Here is a 19,783-nt window from a genome sequence, read left to right on the forward strand (position 1 = left end):
TTTGTTTACAGGGACATTTTGGTGTAGGGACTAAAAAAACTCCGTGTTAGTCCCATCTAAACCAAACAGGAGGGACTTTTAGGGACTAAAAGTGGGCATTTGGGACTAAAGAAAGAAGACCCTGAGGGAGTCTTTTTGGGACTTTTTCCAACAGTTGCCCCTGCCACGCATCGCACCTTGTCTCTATTAGTTCATTACTAGGGGTAACATGGTCTTTTAGCATGTCATTTAATAACCTCTAGTCCATGTTTAGCCCCTGGAACCAAGCAGGTAGGGACTAGGGAGTTTTTAACCAAACAGGGCCTTAGATTAACAACAGCTAATGAGTTGCACGGGACAGTGGACGCACCAGCACCATGTGCATCTACCGATGTACTGTGGTCATGCACAGTCTGTTGCAACAAAGAACAAACAACCAAGGAGCATATTTGTGTTGGTCCCAGTTTTGTTATCTTTAGACACCTTTCCCTATGTGAGCGCAGCAAATCTAGTCCTGCTCAAACTCTACAGCCTTGTCCCTTCCTTTCCTTTTTGGACTAGTACTTTCGCCCCTTCCTTTCCTCTTTGAACCATGTCCTAGATTTATGCGATACAACTTTCCCCACTACTTTCCCCCATTCCTTTCCTCTTTGAACCACGTCCTAGATTCATGCTATACAACTTTCCCCCTTCATTTCCTCTTTGAACCACGTCCTAGATTCATGCTATATACAACTTTTCCCACTACTTTCCCCCACTCCTTTCCTCTTTGAACCACGTCCTAGATTCATGGCATACATGCAACTAGAGCAATGCATGTGGAGTAAGTAAATTATACCTTAAGGTTCTTGGGGCGTGGTTCGATGGGCGACGGGACGGCGGCGAAGAAGAAGGGGTCGGAGGCCCTCCCGCGCCGCCGCTGGGTGGAAAGTGAACAACTGCGCCGGTAGTCCCTCGCCGACGGCGACAACGTTAAGCCTCCCTCCCTTCCCGGCGGACAGATCCTGCCGGCTCTTTGAGCAGCAGTGAGGGGAGAGAGAGGCCAACGAAGTCTTGTTTAGATCTGGAGATGGCGAGCGAGTGTGAAGAGAGCAACTACAAGCGCTGAGGCTCCAGCGGGAGAGGGCGAGAGAGTGTGAAGAGAGCAACTACAAGCGCTGAGGCTCCAGGGTGTATATATATACTGGAGAGAGAGTGTGAAGCGTGCAAACCCTAGAAAACATTTTGACCAGTCAAAGAATCCTCCTGGCCCAAATTATGCTCAAGTGTAGTTATCGAACCCGAGACGTCAAGTTTGATGAGCGAACAGGCTAACCAGCTACATAACCCTCCCGTTATGTTCAACGAGAGGGAAATAACCTTTTATACATTCCTGCATTCGTGTGACAAGCATGCCGTGTTTTTTTTGTGTGTGTGGGAGTCATTGGGATTTCAATCATAATCGTGTCATGTGGCTTTGGTGGTAAGACTATCCACAGTGGTGTAGAAATAATGCAGCCTTAGTCACCTTACCTCTCTCCACGTAGTACGTTGGGTCCACCAGTCAGAGGGTGAAACAAACAAATTAATAAGAAAAATTAAAAGCGCCAGCAGTGTATCTTACCTCACACATCTCGCTACTGCTCGGGAACACTGTCCAATTGATCCCTCTGTTCACTCACGTACTATTTTAAGTGAATCCTTATTATAACATGCACACAAATTTTGGGCACTTGTATTCGACTTAAGTCAGTGTGCCACCGTATCTCGTATACTTACTACTCCCTCCGTCTAGGTGTAATAAGTCACGTTAGAAGGTGCAACGGGACCAAGGTGCGTGCGTGTGTGCGCGTGTGTGTGTGTGTTTAACAGCATGTGTGTGTTAGAGAGAGCGACATATCGACCTACTCCTACAGAGAGATGTTGTGTAGTGTACGATTTTAGCTGCGAGAGTCGGTGCATCCTCTTATTTCCGGGTGTGCCCGGTAGGGACATGCGGACAGCTGCCACGCCCGCTCCTGACCAGCCTGGCCCATCCAAAGCCCCTCCATCGCCCGCGCGCGCTTCCTGCCTGAAACGGTCAGCGCCGCTCCAAAGAATCGATGCCGCATTCATGCCCGGGCAGAGCGGACGCGACCTCTCACTGGTGCAAGAGTGATGGTTGCTTCGTCCGTCCAACTTACTGCTGGGTCTATGTGATTTGACGGCTCATTGGTCTTTATTACTGAGGTGGTAGGACTGCTGGATGTCCCATGCTTTCGGCGAAAGGAGGTACTACTACTAGATTACAATTTTCTCCATTCTTACAGCGGAGGCGTGCAAGGGCAGTGAAAACACGCAGGCTCAGTGATTACATGGCCCACCTCACACTATCACCGTGCGACACCTAACTCTTTACATAGTACTCCCTCCGTTCCTAAATATTACTAGATGAGTCCCCGCGCGTTGCCGCGGAACAACGGTATATCTCTCTGCGCAAAATTATCAATTTCATAGAACTAAAAAAAACTCTATAACCGCATGACAAATGTGGTAGCCAAACTAAATAAACTCCCATCATCATTTAGATCATCCCACGTAAGGAAAAAAGATCAGCCAACTCCTACTGCATAATGGGATTATATTTTTCTTTTTGACATGTTAATGGGACTTAAAAGTTCACTTACATGCATGCTACCGGTGCATGCTTGCATGCAGACATGTTGATGTGATTTAAAACCCACTCACATGCATGTGCCACGGTATTTCTGCATGCTTGCATGTGGCTTAGTGCGGAGCCTCTCAACGTCTAGATCAGACGGCTATTATGGACTGATTTACTTCATCTAACGGCTACATCAATTTTGATGATGTGGCTCAAGGAGAGGATAGAGAATTCCTAGTAGTGGGGGCTAGCTATTACTAGTAGATAAGTCTTTGTAGAGATTGCGCTACATACGGAACAAAATGAATGAATCTACACTTAAAATGCATCTATATACATCCACATGTGGTTCATGGTGAAATCTCTACAAAGACTTATATTTAGGAACGGAGGAAGTACTAGTATAGTACGTACTGTAATTTATCAGCGAGATTAATTTGTACAGTGCAATAAAGCTTCCAGCTTCTATTACATGTATCTTGCGTCCAAGGTTGCCCGTTGCAACATTTCATCAAATACAAAGGAGACTAACATGCATGCTATTGCATCTCAATGATTGACAGATCGTAGCAAATATGTACTCCCTCCGTTCCAAAATAAGTGTCTCCACTTTATGCAAACTTCAGTACAAAGTTGTACTACTACTAAAGTTGACACTTATTTTGGAACAGAGGCAGCTAAAGAAAAAAATGATCCATGCAGTCCCTAGCCCTTGAACCGTGAACCCTGACCAGGCTTCAATTTGCTGGCAACGTTCGAGCTTCCTAATAAATGAAGTTTGCAACCTTTTGACCATCGGATCATTTTGTGCAGTTTCACCAAAATCAAGATGAGCATCCCTGTGGCAAAGAAATTGAAGAAGCGTGATTAGAATAAGATTACTGGGACTAGTTGATGAGACATAAACTCATCACAAATACAGTACGTAGAAGCCAGTAGAGGTATGTGCAGGGAAAAGAAGTAGAGAAATATCCACAGGGAGTGATGTGGGCAGCTGGAGCAGTGGTGCAAGCCGGCTGTAAAGGGAGTTGTACCTGAGGGACGTAGCTCAACCTTGAGGAGGCCGGCGGGAGGCGGCAACTGCCCACGTCGCGGCAGTGAGCAAGAGACGAAGGCAACCTCACCGGCTTTGTGAGAGAGAACGGCGGGGACCCCTGATCGGGACGTGCCGACAGTGGGTTTTCGCCGTCGGCGACGGCCACCGCATCTACACTAAGCATCCACCCCTTCCCCAAGCGGACGTGATCCGCCGGGATGTTAGAGATGTGGCCACAGTCGTTTTGTGCAAGAGAGTGTGAAGAGAGCAACCCCAGCAAGCAACCGTGTAGGCTGGCCCGTCCTGACTATGTATATAGTGGAGCGGTTTCCTTTTCTCTCCATATGAACCTATCATATTGCGTACGTGCCACTGAAGAAAAAAAACTTTATTTATAAATGACGCGGCACCCACTACTCGTTCTCCTATAACCTTGCGCATGGCATCTCCAAAATATTAACCTTGCGATTGGCTCTTCGCCTATTCGGGAAGTCGAGCAATAATGGTAGTGCAGTATATATCGTTCTGGCTATATGAGACTGGATGAATTGCTGCACGTCCACCACGTGGGCGAGGGTCGAGGGGCGAGGGAGAGTGCTACATACGGAGCAAAATGAGTGAATCTACACTCTAAAATACGTCTATATACATTAGTGTTTGGAGTATGTACTAGTAGTTCATATTGAAATCTACTAAAGGACATATATATTCCAAACAATATGATATAATCTCTATAACCAAGGTAGTAGGGACGAGGAGTAAACGGAGGGAGTAGTAAATTTTTCTCCTCGTCCTGCGAGCCACCGCGCGCATGGGCGAGGGAGCGGGCGTAAGGCGGAGCAAGCTTCACCTCATCCTGCGAGCCACCGCGCCCGTGGGCGGGGAGACGGCATACTAAGCAAGCTTCTCCTCGTTCTGCGAGTTGACGGGACACATCAAAAGTACTCCAGTGTATAGAGCCTTGCCTCTAAGGTAGGCCCCACATGGTTTGCCTCTTTTTTAAACATAACACGTCAAGTCGCAATTTGTTTGTTCACCTGTGGTAGACGATCCTCCCTCCACCAAGTGGACAACCAGTACACGTGCCAAATTACCACGTGGGCTGCCTTTTTCGTATAGAAATGAGCTTCATCGTGTACCGGCGCGGGTGTGGTTGGGAAAGAGACGGGAGTACGTGCGCCGTGCATGCACCTATTCTCTTCGTGCACGTCCCCCACCTACGTGGGTGTGTTTGAGAGATACAAACCGCGTTCATGAGTGTTTTTTGTTTTGGGGTGGGGGTGGGGTGGGGGGTTGATTTCGTGAATTATTTGTGGGAATATGTGTCGATGACATCTCAAATAAAATTTTGCATGCAATGTGTGTGAAATGGAGGCCTATCCATATCATACATAGAGGGTCGGGCAATCCACGAGAAGAGAGGGAGGGGTCATAGCTATCGATAGAGTCAAAGAGAGGATCAAGTGGGTGGGTGCGAGATCGATGAAGAGAGCCATCGAAATTGTGTGTGTGTGCAAGTCAAAGATATAGGGCGACTGGCCTACCGGAACGTTAGAGGGCACATGTCAAGTTTGTGTGTGGCAGGGAGACATGACTAGAGCGCTCGATGTATCGGTGTGTGTGGGGGGAGGGGGTGGGGGGAGGGGTAGGAAGAGGCCTAACTATACAGGTAGAACGACTCGTATATGTGTTGAGAAGGAGAGACCCAGCTATGTCTTGAGGGAGATCGGTCGACATCCATACATAACTGAAGGACGGGAAATATGATGGGACAGAGAGAGAGGAGAGAGAGAGAGGGAGGGAGAGGGGTAGAGTGCTGGATGGGTGATGGAGTTGCTTCTCGAAGATGGTGGGAGAGGCCTACTAGACAAACTGAGGGTGGAATTGCAATGTTATCAAAAGAGTGGGGATGTGTTTCTGTGTGTGCCTGTGCGTGATAGATCTGTCGGGACGCATCCATGGATGATGAAGGGGAACCATGTGTTTGGTAAGCAAACCTAACTAGATCGGTAGATCAATTGTTGTTTGTCGGAGGAAGGGAGAGACACAACTAATGAGGTAGATCGATTGACGTGTGGGTAAAAACGAGTTATAAGGACCTAGCTACCTATATGTATAGCGAGAGATCGGTCGGTGTACATCCATTTGTTAGAGGCAAATAAGGCCCAGCGAGACGGATAGACAGAGAGAATGGAGCTAGGAGGTGGTGCGAGAGGCCCAACTACTAGCTAGATAGGGGCAGGAGTGTGCGGTTGTGAGATCGATGAAAAGAGGGGCGAGAGTTTACACGTGTGTCTGACCGTATGAGAGACACGAGGCAAGGACACATAAAGGAGGAGATTGAAGGTGTGTGTGTATGTTATAGGCAGGCATCGCTGGAGAGGTTTATCGATCGGTGTGTGTCAGAAAGGAGTTGTGGAGACTCTGGGAGAACGACCTAAAGAAAAAAATGAATGTGCCCGGTGGATAGAATGCCGAGGGAGGGGGAGGGGGAGGAGGGTGTGTGCATGCACGAGAGAAAGTTAGTGGTAGCTACAAAGGTTAGAGGATTGTGTGGGTGTAAGAGACTAACAAAGATCATAATTTGATATGAAAGCGGATTCATATATTTGAATAGGAGATCATAGTGTTTTAAACATTGCATGCATGAATATAGCGGTGATACACGTGCTGTGCACATGTTATACCATAATGTGATAATGCATGGCGTTTGCTACTCATAGCTAAATGCCGAACAATCTAAACCATACTATACATCAAACAATCTCACATTTTATTTGAATTTGTGATAATGTGTGGCGTTTGCAGCTTACAACTAAATATCGAACAATCTAAACAATACTATATATCAAACATTCTCACATTTTATTTGAATTTGTGGTAATGTGTGGTGTTTGCAACTCACATCTAAATACTTGTAGGCGTAGGGGGCGGGGCACCATACATAATGTGATAAACACATTATACATATGAGACATGGTTTAGATTATGAAGATCTAGCTAGAGCTAGAAATGTAATGTGATTTGAAATCAAAATAAAGTGGATTCAAAAAATCTAGTTCGAGTTCATATAGTACACATAGTTCATATGTACTCGAGACTAATCATGTGGTGTGCTGTGAAGATAATACACAAACGATGGTTTAACTTGACGATAATGATGATTGTAGATCTTATTAAAACAGAGAAACGAATTCAAATGCTTTGACTTCACAACAATCATTACTGTAGATCTTATTCAAATAGAGAAACGAATTCAAATTTAGTTCATTGAAGCGGTAGTATATACGTTTGGAATGCACTAAAACGTTCATTTGAGTAGTAGGTTGCATGCATTATATAGGTAGCGAAATATTTTAATTGAACATAACATGAATTTAAAGTTTTGAATGAAATTTGTAGTGCGCATTGATTTGGTACAGTACACGTTAGGCTTGTCCGGAAATTTCAACCCGCGCCTTGTTAGCCCAAAATATTTAAGATATATCTTTGTCTCGTTGTGCTCCGACAACTCCCTCCATCTCAACCCACGCCTTGCTATTCCGAAATTACAACGCGCGCGAAAACTCCCATCTCCTGTGAAATCCCGACACACGAAATGCCCGCGGTACCCCTGAACCGAAAGAACCGCCTCAAATCGGTGGGGGTACTTTCGTAACTTACCCCACATTTCGGACAAGCGCGTCTCTAAGCCATGGTTCCCCACTGCCATCCCATCCGCCCACCCATTCGTACACCGAAGCCGCGAAAACCCGCGACGAAACCCCACACCCTGCTCCGTCCGCCACCCAGCCGGAGCCTCTTCCCTGACGACGTCGTCCACAGCAACACCTCGACGTCCCTCATCCACCGTACCGGATGAGGATCCGTCGTCGATCTCATCGTCCCGCCGGTTCAGCCCGTCCTCCACCTCCAAGGAGCTGCCCCGACGTTCCCCTCGTCTTTCGTGCCACCTCCATTCCCACACCGTCGTCTTCACCTGCACCACCGGAAGAGCATCATCATCACCGTTTCCTCGGATGAAGCTGCGGCCTAATCGGCGCCACCAAAGAGGTTGTACACTAATCGCCGCATTTTCTTCTTCATTCGATCTCACGGTGCTGCCGGGGCTCGGTCCCGTGCCGACACGGCGCGGCTCCATCCACGGCGGCGTCGCCGGCCACTTCCTCCACGGCGTCGCTCCCTCGGCGACGACGTCCACATCAGTAGGAGCTGCTGCTGCTTTAGCTCTCGCTCGCACTGCTGCTCTGCTCTTGCTCTCGGTCCCCTGCCTGGTCTGCTCTTGCTATTGCTCTTGCTCGCGCTGCTGCTCTCGCTCTTGCTCTTGCTTGCGATGCTGCTTCGATTTAGCTACACTTCAGTCGACTGAATCGACTTTTGGGTCAGTCGATTTTCAGGGGGTGGGGGCTTGCCGGGGTGAAGGAAGAACCAGCCGCAGCGGGGAGGGGGGCTCGCCGGAGAGGTACCCCACTATCTATCTTAGGGTTCAGGATGGGGCGATGGTCGCCGGCGGTGGCGGGGCGTTGGCGGGGCGGTGGCGTGGGGATCGCCGGAGAAAAAGCTCGGCACGGGGGGGCCTAGAGGGATGGCCGGGGCGGCGGCGGACCGGCGGTGGGGAGTGTTTTCGGGGCGGGCGGGGCGGCGCACCGCCGGCCGCGGGCGGCGGGGGCTGCTGTTTGGCCGGTGGTGGCTGGCGGCTCAGGGGGGTGGAGGTTGAAGATGAACCGCAGGCCCTTGATTTCGTATCCAATGGCTGCAAAATCGACTGACCAGAGATGAAGAAGTCAGTCGACCGACGTGTAGCCTCACCTTGCTAGTGCGTTCAGTTTCGACAGCAAAATTCAGTTTCGACAGTTAAGTTCAGTTTCGACAGTTAAGTTCAGAGATGAGCGGCTGATGTATTTTACATCTAGCACTTTGTGGTTATGTATTTTACGTCATGTATTGGAGATGCTATTAGAATTCCACTCAGGTAACGTTCTTTGTTGTCTCTCTTGTCCTGCTTCAGCCTCGGCGTCGTACAACTCACCGGAGCTGCTCCAATGACGAAACCCTCCATCACAGCGGAGCAGTACCTCGGGCTCCATCTCCAGACGCCTAAGATCTTCTTCCCCTCCTCCGACAGCAAAGTCAGCCGGAGCATCCTCACCGGCCAACCCAATCACGCTGAGATCGACATGGCTTCGCCAAAGAGGTTGTACACTTGTTGCATCTCTTTTTTACTCTACATGTTATATATATTGTCCACTGAGCACACGGATTTGTTCCTTTAGTGTCTCCTTGAAAGAAAAAACGTAGGAATTTTAATTTTCACTTGTCCTCCTATTCAAATCCTATTCATGAAGCACAAGACTAAGAGATATGTGACGCCCGGATAATTAAGCTACAGTAACCCTCTACTAATGATGCCACATCACCACTATTATTGTTACTAAAATCACTCTGGTTCAAATCCTGTTCGAATTCAAAATTCGAAATCAAGTCAAACGTTAAAGGTTTTCAAATATTAAAACTAAAAATGTTCGGTTGGTGCCAAATAATGCATAGGTAATTATTGTCGAGAAACCACACTCTTATAAAATGTTTAAGTAAACTAAAATGAATAAAACAATAGCTAAAACAATTAAATAAAGGCCTTTTGAATTTTATAAAATATTAAACTATTTTGTTCACGGGTAAAACTTTTTTTTGACAGTAGTTGGAATTGTAACTCCATTTTAGGTGTGGGTTTTATTTTTGTAAAACTATAAAGTACTAAAGAGAAAAGAACAAATCAGAAAAAAAGAGGAGGAGCCCCCCCCCCCACGTTGGGCCAACCGGCCCAGCTACCTAACCAACTGGCCGGCCCAGTCACGGCCTATATGGCCTATCCTCTCCGAACCCTAACTCCACCTACCCCCACTCCCCCGATCCCCCACTCGTCCCACTCTCCCTAGCGCCTCCCCCTCTCCCCCGATCTGGACGCGCCGCCACCCGGGGACCTCACCACCCGTCGCCCTCGTCGCTGGATCGCCACCCGGCGCCAACCACCGCCGTCGACTGGAGCTCCTCCGCCTCGACCGCCGCACGTCGTCCCAGTCATCCTCCCCACGGATCGCCCTCGCTGTCATTCGCCGGGTCGTCCGCGACCTTGCCGGCGCCGCCTCCCCGCCGGACTGCGTCGTCCTCACCCCCATCGCGCCGGATTGCCCCATCCCCACCTCTCCTTCATCGGTCCTCCCCGTCCTCGCCCCCTTCCCGATCCATAACTGGATCGGGGCAAGACCCCGACGCCGCCATCGCCCCGCATGCCTCGGCCTCCTCCTCGTCCCGTGCCGGGGCCGCCGTTCCTGCGCCGCGTCATCGACCCCGTCGTCTCGCCGCACTCGTCGCCGGCGACCCGGACGCCGCCCCTTCGTCGTCCATCTCCCCGAGCCCACTGCCCATCCCCTACGGCCATCGTGAGCCCCTCCTCTCCTCTCTTTCCCCCGCGCCCGTAGCTCACCCGCTCCGGCACCCGTCACACGCGAGCCCCGCTCACTTGCCGCCCTTGCCGTCCGCCGTCCCGCTTCGCTCTGCTCGCGGACGCGCCCTGCCTCGCTTCGAGACCACGCCTGCGACCTCCCGTGGCCGCGCCCGGAGTTCTGCTCCCCTGCGCCTGCTCCACTCCCTCCGCCGCCCTGCGCCACTCCGGCCGGCCGTGCCTCGCCGGCGCCGAACGCAAGCCTCGCCGTGGCTGGCCTGGGCCAGTTCCCAGTCGGGCTAGCGCCCGCACGCCCGTGCCCTCTATGGCCAGGGCCACTTACCACTGGGCCAGTGCCCCCTGGCCCAATGACATATGGGGCCCAATGCCCAGAACGTTTTAAAAAACAAGGAATTAAAAAATAAATAAATAAAATATCAATTAATTAAATAATTAAATAAATAATTAACTTAATTAATTCTGTTTAAATTAACTAATTAAGATTAATTAACCTAATAACTAATTAACCTAATTAACTACTGTTAATTAGCTAACAGCCCCTGACAGGTGGGACCCACCTGTCAGGTTGACCAGGTCAACGGTCAACGTTGACTGCTGACGTCATGCTGATGCATTAATTAAATTTTGAATTAAATTAATTTATTAAATTCTAAAAATGATTTAAATCTTTAAAATTTAATATAAAATAAACCGTAGCTCGGATGGAAAAACTTTTTACATGAAAGTTGCTCAGAACGACGAGATGAATCCGAATACGTAGTCCGTTTGTCAGCCACACGTTCCTAGCATAGCGAACATGGAACTTTCCCCCTCCGGTCCGTCTGTCCGAAAACGCAAAACATCGGGAATACGCAAAACATCGGGAATAATTTCCCGGATGTTCCCCCCTTCGCCGGTACCACCTACTGCCGCGTTAGGGCACACCTAGCACCGCTCATTGTCATGTCACGCATCGTCATGCTTATGTTTGCATTGTATTTACTGTTTCTTCCCCCTCTTCTCTCCGGTAGACTACGAGACTGACGCTGCTGCTGCCCCGACCGACTACGCAGTTGACGACCCCTCCTACTTGCCAGAGCAACCAGGCAAGCGCCCCTTTGATCACCAGATATCGCCTATTCTTCTCTATACTGCTTGCATTAGAGTAGTGTAGCATGTTACTGCTTTCCGTTAATCCTATCCTGATGCATAGCCTGTCCTTGCTACTACTGTTGTTACCTTTACCTGCAATCCTACATGCTTAGTATAGGATGCTAGTTTTCCATCAGTGGCCCTACATTCTTGTCCGTCTGCTGTGCTATACTATCGGGCCGTGATCACTTGGGCGGTGATCACGGGTATATACTTGTATACTCTATACATGACACCTGTGGTGACTAAAGTCGGGTCGGCTCGTAGGAGTACCCGCAAGTGGATCTTTGTGGCGGAGCGACAGGGCAGGATGAGACCACCTAGGCGAGAGGTGGGCCTGGCCCTGGACGGCATCCACGGTTACTTCAACATAACACACTTAACGAGTTCTTGGTATTTGATCTGAGTCTGGCCATTTGGTCTATACGCACTAACCAGCTACGCGGGAACAGTTATGGGCACTCGACGTCATGGTATCAGCCGAAGCCTTTGTGACGTCAGCGACTGAGTGGCGCGCGCTGGATTGGACTAGAACGCCACTAGGCTAGGTCTGCTTCCGGCCGCGTTCGCAACGTGCAGGTGTGCAATGGGCGATGGGCCCAGACCCCTGCGCCATAGGATTTAGACCGGCGTGCTGACCTCTCTGTTGTGCCTAGGTGGGGCTGCGACGTGTTGATCTTTCGAGGCCGGGCATGACCCAGAAAAGTGTGTCCGGCCAAATGGGATCGAGTGTGTTGGGTTATGTGGTGCACCCCTGCAGGGAAGTTTATCTATTCAATAGCCGTGTCCCTCGGTAAATGGACGACCCGGAGTTGTACCTTGACCTTATGACAACTAGAACTGGATACTTAATAAAACACACCCTTCCAAGTGCCAGATACAACCCAGTGATCGCTCTCTAACAGGGCGACAAGGAGGGGATCGCCGGGTAGGATTATGCTATGCGATGCTACTTGGTGAACTTACCATCTACACTCTTCTACATGCTGCAAGATGGAGGTGGCCAGAAGCGTAGTCTTCGACAGGATTAGCTATCCCCCTCTTATTCTGGCATTCTGCAGTTCAGTCCACTGATATGGCCCTTTACACATATACCCATGCATATGTAGTGTAGCTCCTTGCTTGCGAGTACTTTGGATGAGTACTCACGGTTGCTTTTCTCCCTCTTTTCCCCTTTCTATACTGGATTGTCGCAACCAGATGCTGGAGTCCAGGAGCTAGAGATCCCGAGGATGATTCTACGTGGAGTTCGGCTTCGAAGAGTAGTTAGGAGGTCCCAAGCAGGAGGCCTTGCCTTTTCGATCATTGCTACTTTTGTGCTAGCCTTCTTAAGGCAAACTTGTTTAACTTATGTCTGTACTCAGATATTGTTGCTTCCGCTGACTCGTCTATGATCGAGCACTTGTATTCGAGCCCTCGAGGCCCCTGGCTTGTATTATGATGCTTGTATGACTTATTTATGTTTTAGAGTTGTGTTGTGATATCTTCTCGTGAGTCCCTGATCTTGATCGTACACGTTTGCGTGCATGATTAGTGTACGGTCAAATCGGGGGCGTCACAAGTTGGTATCAGAGCCGACTGCCTGTAGGAATCCCCCTTTCCAACTCCTTGGCCGAAGTCGAGTCTAGTCATTGAAAAACTTTTACTAACATGGCTGTGTGGCTTACGGGCCCACGTCGCCATTGGGTGGTATTAGGATCTTTTACTCCTCGATCTTTACTCTGGGACTCTAATCTCTCTTCTATTCGGGTTAAATGATTTTTGCTAACCCTAACACTAGGATCTCGAAAATACTTTCTCCCGGAGAGCCCCTCACTCCAGATGATCGCTTGCTGCACCAGAAGATTTCGAAGATACTCTCCGATATTATCCCGAGAACTTGTGCTCATTGCGTTTGCAATCCCCTACCCCCGATAACATCCCTATGGATAAATACTTACACCTGTCCTTCCTACTTTCATTCCCAGCTGCTCTTGTTATTACAAGATGCATCGAATTATTCTTCGATTTTTAAGAATCTCTTGAGCCACTGCCGTACAGATCTTTGCCGCATGAATACCCCTACGGATAATTCCTCATACTTATCGAGTATCCGTTCATCCACAGTTGATTCCTGTATTTCACAAAAGTCTTCGAAATACCATTCGTTCTTCTAAAAATCCTTGACATCCTAATGCTCTTGAAATTCTTGCTTACTAGCATTATGATTAATCCCATAAGTCTCGTAATCTTATTGGCATCCTTTGTCATTATCATTTTGAGTCCATTGATTCAATATGTTGCGAATGCTCGCAATCCTCAATCAGAGCCTAGAATTCATCCTTCCGGCTCAGACGTCATTTGAAACGTGAACTGGTTATCGACCAATCAAATTGTCGTCGATTGTACCCCTAAGTCTATTCAACTTATCCATTCTTAATCAGACCATTGGCTTCTGATCCCTTGTTTTGGAAATGATAATTCCTTTGCATTTGAGCTTTGAATTACTCAGTTGTTTTTATAGTCCGATGCCCTTTCGTTCCTTCTTCCTCTGATAGAGTACTGATACTCGCATCAGCTCCGTTGTAGACCACAAGACCCCTTGTTGGGTTATTATCCGACAGTGTCCTCCATATTCAATAACCTTGTGATCATTTCCATGGATATATAATTCCTTTGGTAATTTGTATCCTCTGTTTGATAACCATACTCTACTTTTGAGCTGGTGATTTTACTCTTGAAGTTTGAGGTATATGTTTCTAAGATGCCCCGATGGACTGAACCTATACCTTCCCTAAAAACCGTATGAACCCGAAGGTTTTCACAGGCCATACCCTTCTGGTATTTTACCAGATAATTTTCTACCATACAACTTCATCGAATGCGAGAAGTGAATGAAAGGTTATGCATTGTAGAAGTGGGAGTCGACCTTGAACTTTGTGTTCATGCCCATGGACACGATGTAGATCTTATCATTAAAAGCTTCTCTTTAATTAATTATTCCCTTGGTATAAGTTCATCTTATATCTGGGATCTGGCCTTTTGCAATCGTGATTCCGACCATGTTCTCCTTTAAATACCATTTCTCGTACAAGTTGAGCACTTGTCTTCTGCAGAGCAATACCCCAGTCCAACCTCTACTTTGGTTTGTCATCGAGTATTACTCCCTGGTATCTCGAGAATGCCAAGGAACTACTTAACTTCTTATGAGTTCTTCATCAACTAATATTCTTGCCGATCCCATTTTTCCAACGGGTTCTGAGTTGTTAAAACCCCTCAAGGACACCGATAAGTGAATCAATTCCGCACTCCGATTCAATAACTCTAAGTAATTTTTCTTGCTTACGAGTTTAATAATCCTTCAAGTCATTCCTAGCCTGCTTGGCTATGTCATTATCGTGCCGATTTTAACTGTGCTACCTGGTCCTTCCCAGCGCACAAATTTTGACAGTGAGCTAATCTTGCGTCGATCTTCCTCGTCATATCACTTATCCTTGAACAGTAAACTTGATTTCGAGTTTGTGTCCAACCCGTGGTTCCAATAACCTTTCGCTTTCAACATTCCCTTCACTTGATGTCATCGTCGATCAATTACATCTTCTTGAAAACCTCTCGACAAATTTGTCGTGATCATTGTCAACAATTTGACTTCTTCCAAGTTGTGTGTCGAAATTCAGGATGAGAAATACCATCCTTGCCCCTCGATGAATTGTGTTATCATCGACAACATTCTTGCCTCCCCCCAACACAAACTTGTTCATATTTTGTGCTGTATCTTGATTTCCCTGCTATCCAACCTATGTTATGTTCTACCGTGGAGTATTACCATCTTTGATGTCAAGAATGTCGTGAGCATTACTCCACCTCTTAAGAATTCTTGGTACAATGATACTTCTCACCATCACCATTCTTTCTTGATTCCCGTATTGCCTAACCGGGAATATCGACAAGTGAACGATGCTGCTTGGACTCCGTAATTCAAGCAACCTGTTGCATTGAAGTTAATGGTCGGCCGTTCATTCTTAGACTATTGATTATTGGATCACCATTCTGACATTGGTCGTGCAACCCAGCCCATATTTCGGGTGCCCCTTTCAACCAATGTTTAATTGTGTATGTTTTCCTCGAGCATACATCATTATATCGTTTGATTTGACAGGTGTTACCACCTGGTTCACATCATTGTGGAAATCCATCCTTTGGAAATCTTGATGATTTGTCGCTGAGTCCATCAGCCACCTCCTCATCCTCTCCTTGGTTTACTAATGAACTTTTGTTTCAGAACTCGCTTCCGTAATTCATCTCCCGAGAATCTTCAATGTCGTTTCGACAATTTGTGTTGCACCTTTCTTCTCAGGCATCCTGACTCTGAGTTATCTTGACACCAATCAGATCTGAATCTTGGTCAGATATGATGGTTGGAACATATTTCCGAGATTTATACCATTTGTCTTTATATGATCCGGTAAGGTGATGTCATGCCTAGCACACCTGGCCAGAGGACCTAATGTTATAGTTTCCTTTTCTGCAAGGCTATCCATTCTTCCATGTGGAAATTGTAAGATTCTACAATATGTTCCTGATGGATCCTTCATGTATCCCGAGTCTCACCTTTGCTTGAAGAACATGTCAATGCTATCCCGAAGCATGTCTGTGGTACTCTGATTTTCAACATGAGCATTTGAAGCACAATGCTAAATTTTCTTTATCAATTATCCTAACACTATTGTATGGGTAATATCATGAGATTCCTCCCCCCTTACCTAAATGGTTTTCTACTTTCTATCCTGTCATGAATATCATGCTCCGCTTGTCTTTGGGAAGGATATACCCCCGAAATATGTGTGTATACACATTTTCATTTCCATTGTTCTGTTTAAACTTGATAATCGCATTTTCCTTTCCATTGTCTTGTTTAACCTTTCTTGTTATCTGACTTAACTGAGCAGTGATAATTCACTGCTTAGTAAACACATCGTTGTACAACTCTGTCAGTAAGACCCTGTTACTATTGTTGATGACATTCCGGTAACCACCGATGGACGAGAACTTTACCTACTGGTCCGCCTCGTTTCAACGAGCAGGAAAATGGTTCTCTTCGTCCCTCGCCCTTGGTACCAATGATGCTGCCAACATAACTGACCGGTTATTCTCTGTCGTGCCTTGCTTACATGATCGTGTAAGTGTAACATCCCAAATTTTCAATTTGGAATGTTATACATAGATCATCATTGCATATCATGTTTTGTTGCATTTTTGACAAATCCTCGATAAATCCTAAGCAACTCAAGGACCCTCGGAGAGAGTTGGGGATTTCTCGAATTTTCATATTTGATTTTCATCAAATAATAAGACGAGGATTTTATTTTAATTATTTTCTCTCCGGAAAAATATTTCAATTTTAAAATAAACGAGAGGAGAAAATATGACTTCTCCAAAACAATTGAAATACTGGAGGAAAAATGTTAAAAACATTATTTGGAATTTATTTGGATTTTATTTGCAATTTTTATTGCATTAAAAATATTGCATGTTTTCCAAAATATTTATTTTGATAAAAAAAATGTTCACCCTATTTTAGATTTTCTAACTAGACGGGGAAAATTTATTTCATATTTTTCTGATTTTTATTTACTTTTCTACGTATTATTTTCCGCGGAACTTATTTTTTTATTAAAAAAACAACGCCCGCGCGCCGACTGGGCCAAAAAAGGCCTAGCCGACGGCCCGCCTCGCGCCTTCCTCTTCCCGCACGGGAGCTCGCCGCCGGAGTCCGTCCCGGGCACGGGAGCCGCCGCCGCCTCGGGTGCCCCCTTGCCCAAGCCGCCGCACACCCCCCCTCCTTAAATACCGCGCCCCCCCTCTTTCCTCACCTCGAGCCGCCACCGGAGCCCCTCATCGCCGCCGCCGCAACACGCCCCGCCGCCGCCGCCGTTTGCCCGCCGCCGCCGCCGGGAGCCGCCGGAGCCGCCGCCCCGCACCCCCGAGCCCCGCCGCCAAGCCCCGCCCCCGCCGGAGCCCCTCGCCGGAGCCCGCCGTCGAGGTACCGCCGCTGCCCCGATTCCCGTCGTTGCCGGTTTTCTGTAAAAAAAAAACCCTTCGTTTTAAAAAAAAACCCTAGATCGGTTTTTTTTGGTTTTATTATTTTACGAGCGTTCACCGAACCGTTCATTTTAACGAACGCGTTCGTCGGTTTTTCTCTGTTAACGAACGTCCGTTATTTAACCGTTCGTCCGTTTTTCTTTTTCGTCGGATTTTCTCGTTATTTTTCTCAGATTCGATTTCTGATCGAATCTTCGATTCTGTTTAACTTCTCGCTTGTTTATCGGAATCAGGCGATTCAAGCGCCTAGAGTTTCGTCTCGAAATTCTCTTTCCGTTTAACCTACTCAAACAAGTTTTTGCTACAGTAAAATTTGACCTAGATCCAGATTAGCAAACGAAGTTTCTTTCTTTCGTCGTTTGACTTTTGTTGCTTCTTTCGAGTTGATTCTTTTTGCAAACCGGAGTTCTTAAGTTGAACTTTCTGGTTGGATCTTTCATTCGAGTTTTACCTGTGCATTAGTTGAGTACTGATTGTATGCTTGTTTGTTTGCGATAGAGTACCCGGAGTGTGCCGCTTGTTACTTCGACTCGCTAGGTTTTGCGGATCATCAGCAAGGCAAGTAACACTTTGATCATATTCCGTTCATACCCAGTTTTATTGCATTAGATCTGTTTTCCTCAAACACATTGCATGATTAGGATCTAAATAAACTGTGGGTATTGGGAAGTAGTTGAGGTAGTACCTATTACCTGTTTTACTTTATCAAACCCTTGGGAGTTACTTCTACGTTGCTATTATTGCCATGCTATGCTCGTAGACGTGGATTGGGTTTGAGAGATATTCATGACAGATGTGAGATTGTTAATAATGGTTCAACTTAAGGTGGCAACTAAAACTCACATCTGGGTGGATTGAGGCACCTGGAGAACCCAGTGTTGTCTGTATGTATAAGGTCCGCCACCCAGGCTCAAAGGGATCATAATATTATTCATGCTAGAAACTTCCGTGTGCAGCCACACGCTATTATGGGCTCTAGCATAGCTGAGTAGGTTACAGGATCTCTTGAAGAGGTGGACTAGCAGATGTAGGGGAAAGTAGGTGTACCGGTCCATCCAGAGTAGAGAGTGATTGTTTCTGAAAGACTATGTCTCGGTCATCCGTTTCTCAAACATCATGCAGTGCGAGAATCAAGCGGAGGCGATCGAGTCTTGTGGGGAAAAGTGCGCAAACCTCTGCAGAGTGTACAAACTGATCATGATTAGCCGTGTCCCCGGTTATGGACAACTTGAGTATCTAGTACCTGGATTATCATTTGAATCTCATCACCGTGATACTTATAATTAATTTTGTTGGGTTAATGATGATACTTAATTGGGATTGAGTTGGAGGTACCTTCTCAATGTTTCAACCACCATGATAGTTAAATAAAATTTATTCCTTTGAAGTAGGATAAAATTGGCTTTTCGCAAAACTGTAACCATAGAGCTTTCCACTAGCCATATATGCATATAGTATAGCATTATTATTGTTCATTGTTCTCTATGTGTTACATTGCCAGCATATTCTATGTGCTGACCCGTTTTCGGGTTGCAACGTTTCATGTTGCAGACTTTTCAGATGACGAGTAAGGTGCCTTAGGTCGTGGTCTTATACTCAGTGATGCCGCTGGAGTTGATGGACTCACTTATCTTCCAAGTCTTCCGCTGTTATCGTTATTAGATGGCCTTAAGCCATGTTTATCATTCTTACTCTCTTTGGAGATATTCGATGTAATAAGTGTGTGATTGCTACTCTGTTATAAATCCTCCATTTGTACTGTGCGTGTCAGCATTACTGATCCAGGGATGACACTGGTGCACAGCAGCACAGGCCATTTGAGGTCTGGTCGCTACAAAGTTGGTATCAGAGCACACGCTGACTATAGGACACGACCACTAAGCTTAAGCCCTAGAAAACTTCTCTCTTCTCATTTCTGACCTCTCTCCACTTTCTACTCTTTTAGGAATGGCGAATGCAAGGAGCAAGTTCATGCAACCAGAGGAAGACACGCCGTTTGGACGACACTTGAAGGAAGTCACCAAGTACTTGAACATAGGAATACCAAGCGTCACCGGAACCTACAACACCACATTACCTGAAGAGGAGAGCTGGAAGATTCAAGTTATCATTCCAGGAAGGACGTTTGTGCCAATTACAGAACCCATGAGATTGGTTTTTGAAGCACCAACTTGGAGTTTAGGGAAGAGCATGGCCGCACACATCGCCATGGGACGCATTGGAGAAGTCTACCACCAGGAGCTTAAGGATACAATTTATCAAATTTGTGGACGTCGAGACGCGCAATGGGAGATGATCAAGACCAAGAAGGATGGATCAATTGCAGATTTCATCCAGGAGCAGAACCAACATATCCGACGCCAGGAGAATCAGATATGCACGGACAAGGAAGAACTGAAGAAGGCATTCACGAAGATCAAGGAACTCCAAGAAGAACTCAGGACTACACGCGAAGATTACTTGGAGGAAA

This window comes from Aegilops tauschii, chromosome 3 (genome assembly GCF_002575655.3).
Source record: "Aegilops tauschii subsp. strangulata cultivar AL8/78 chromosome 3, Aet v6.0, whole genome shotgun sequence".
NCBI lineage: Eukaryota > Viridiplantae > Streptophyta > Magnoliopsida > Poales > Poaceae > Aegilops > Aegilops tauschii.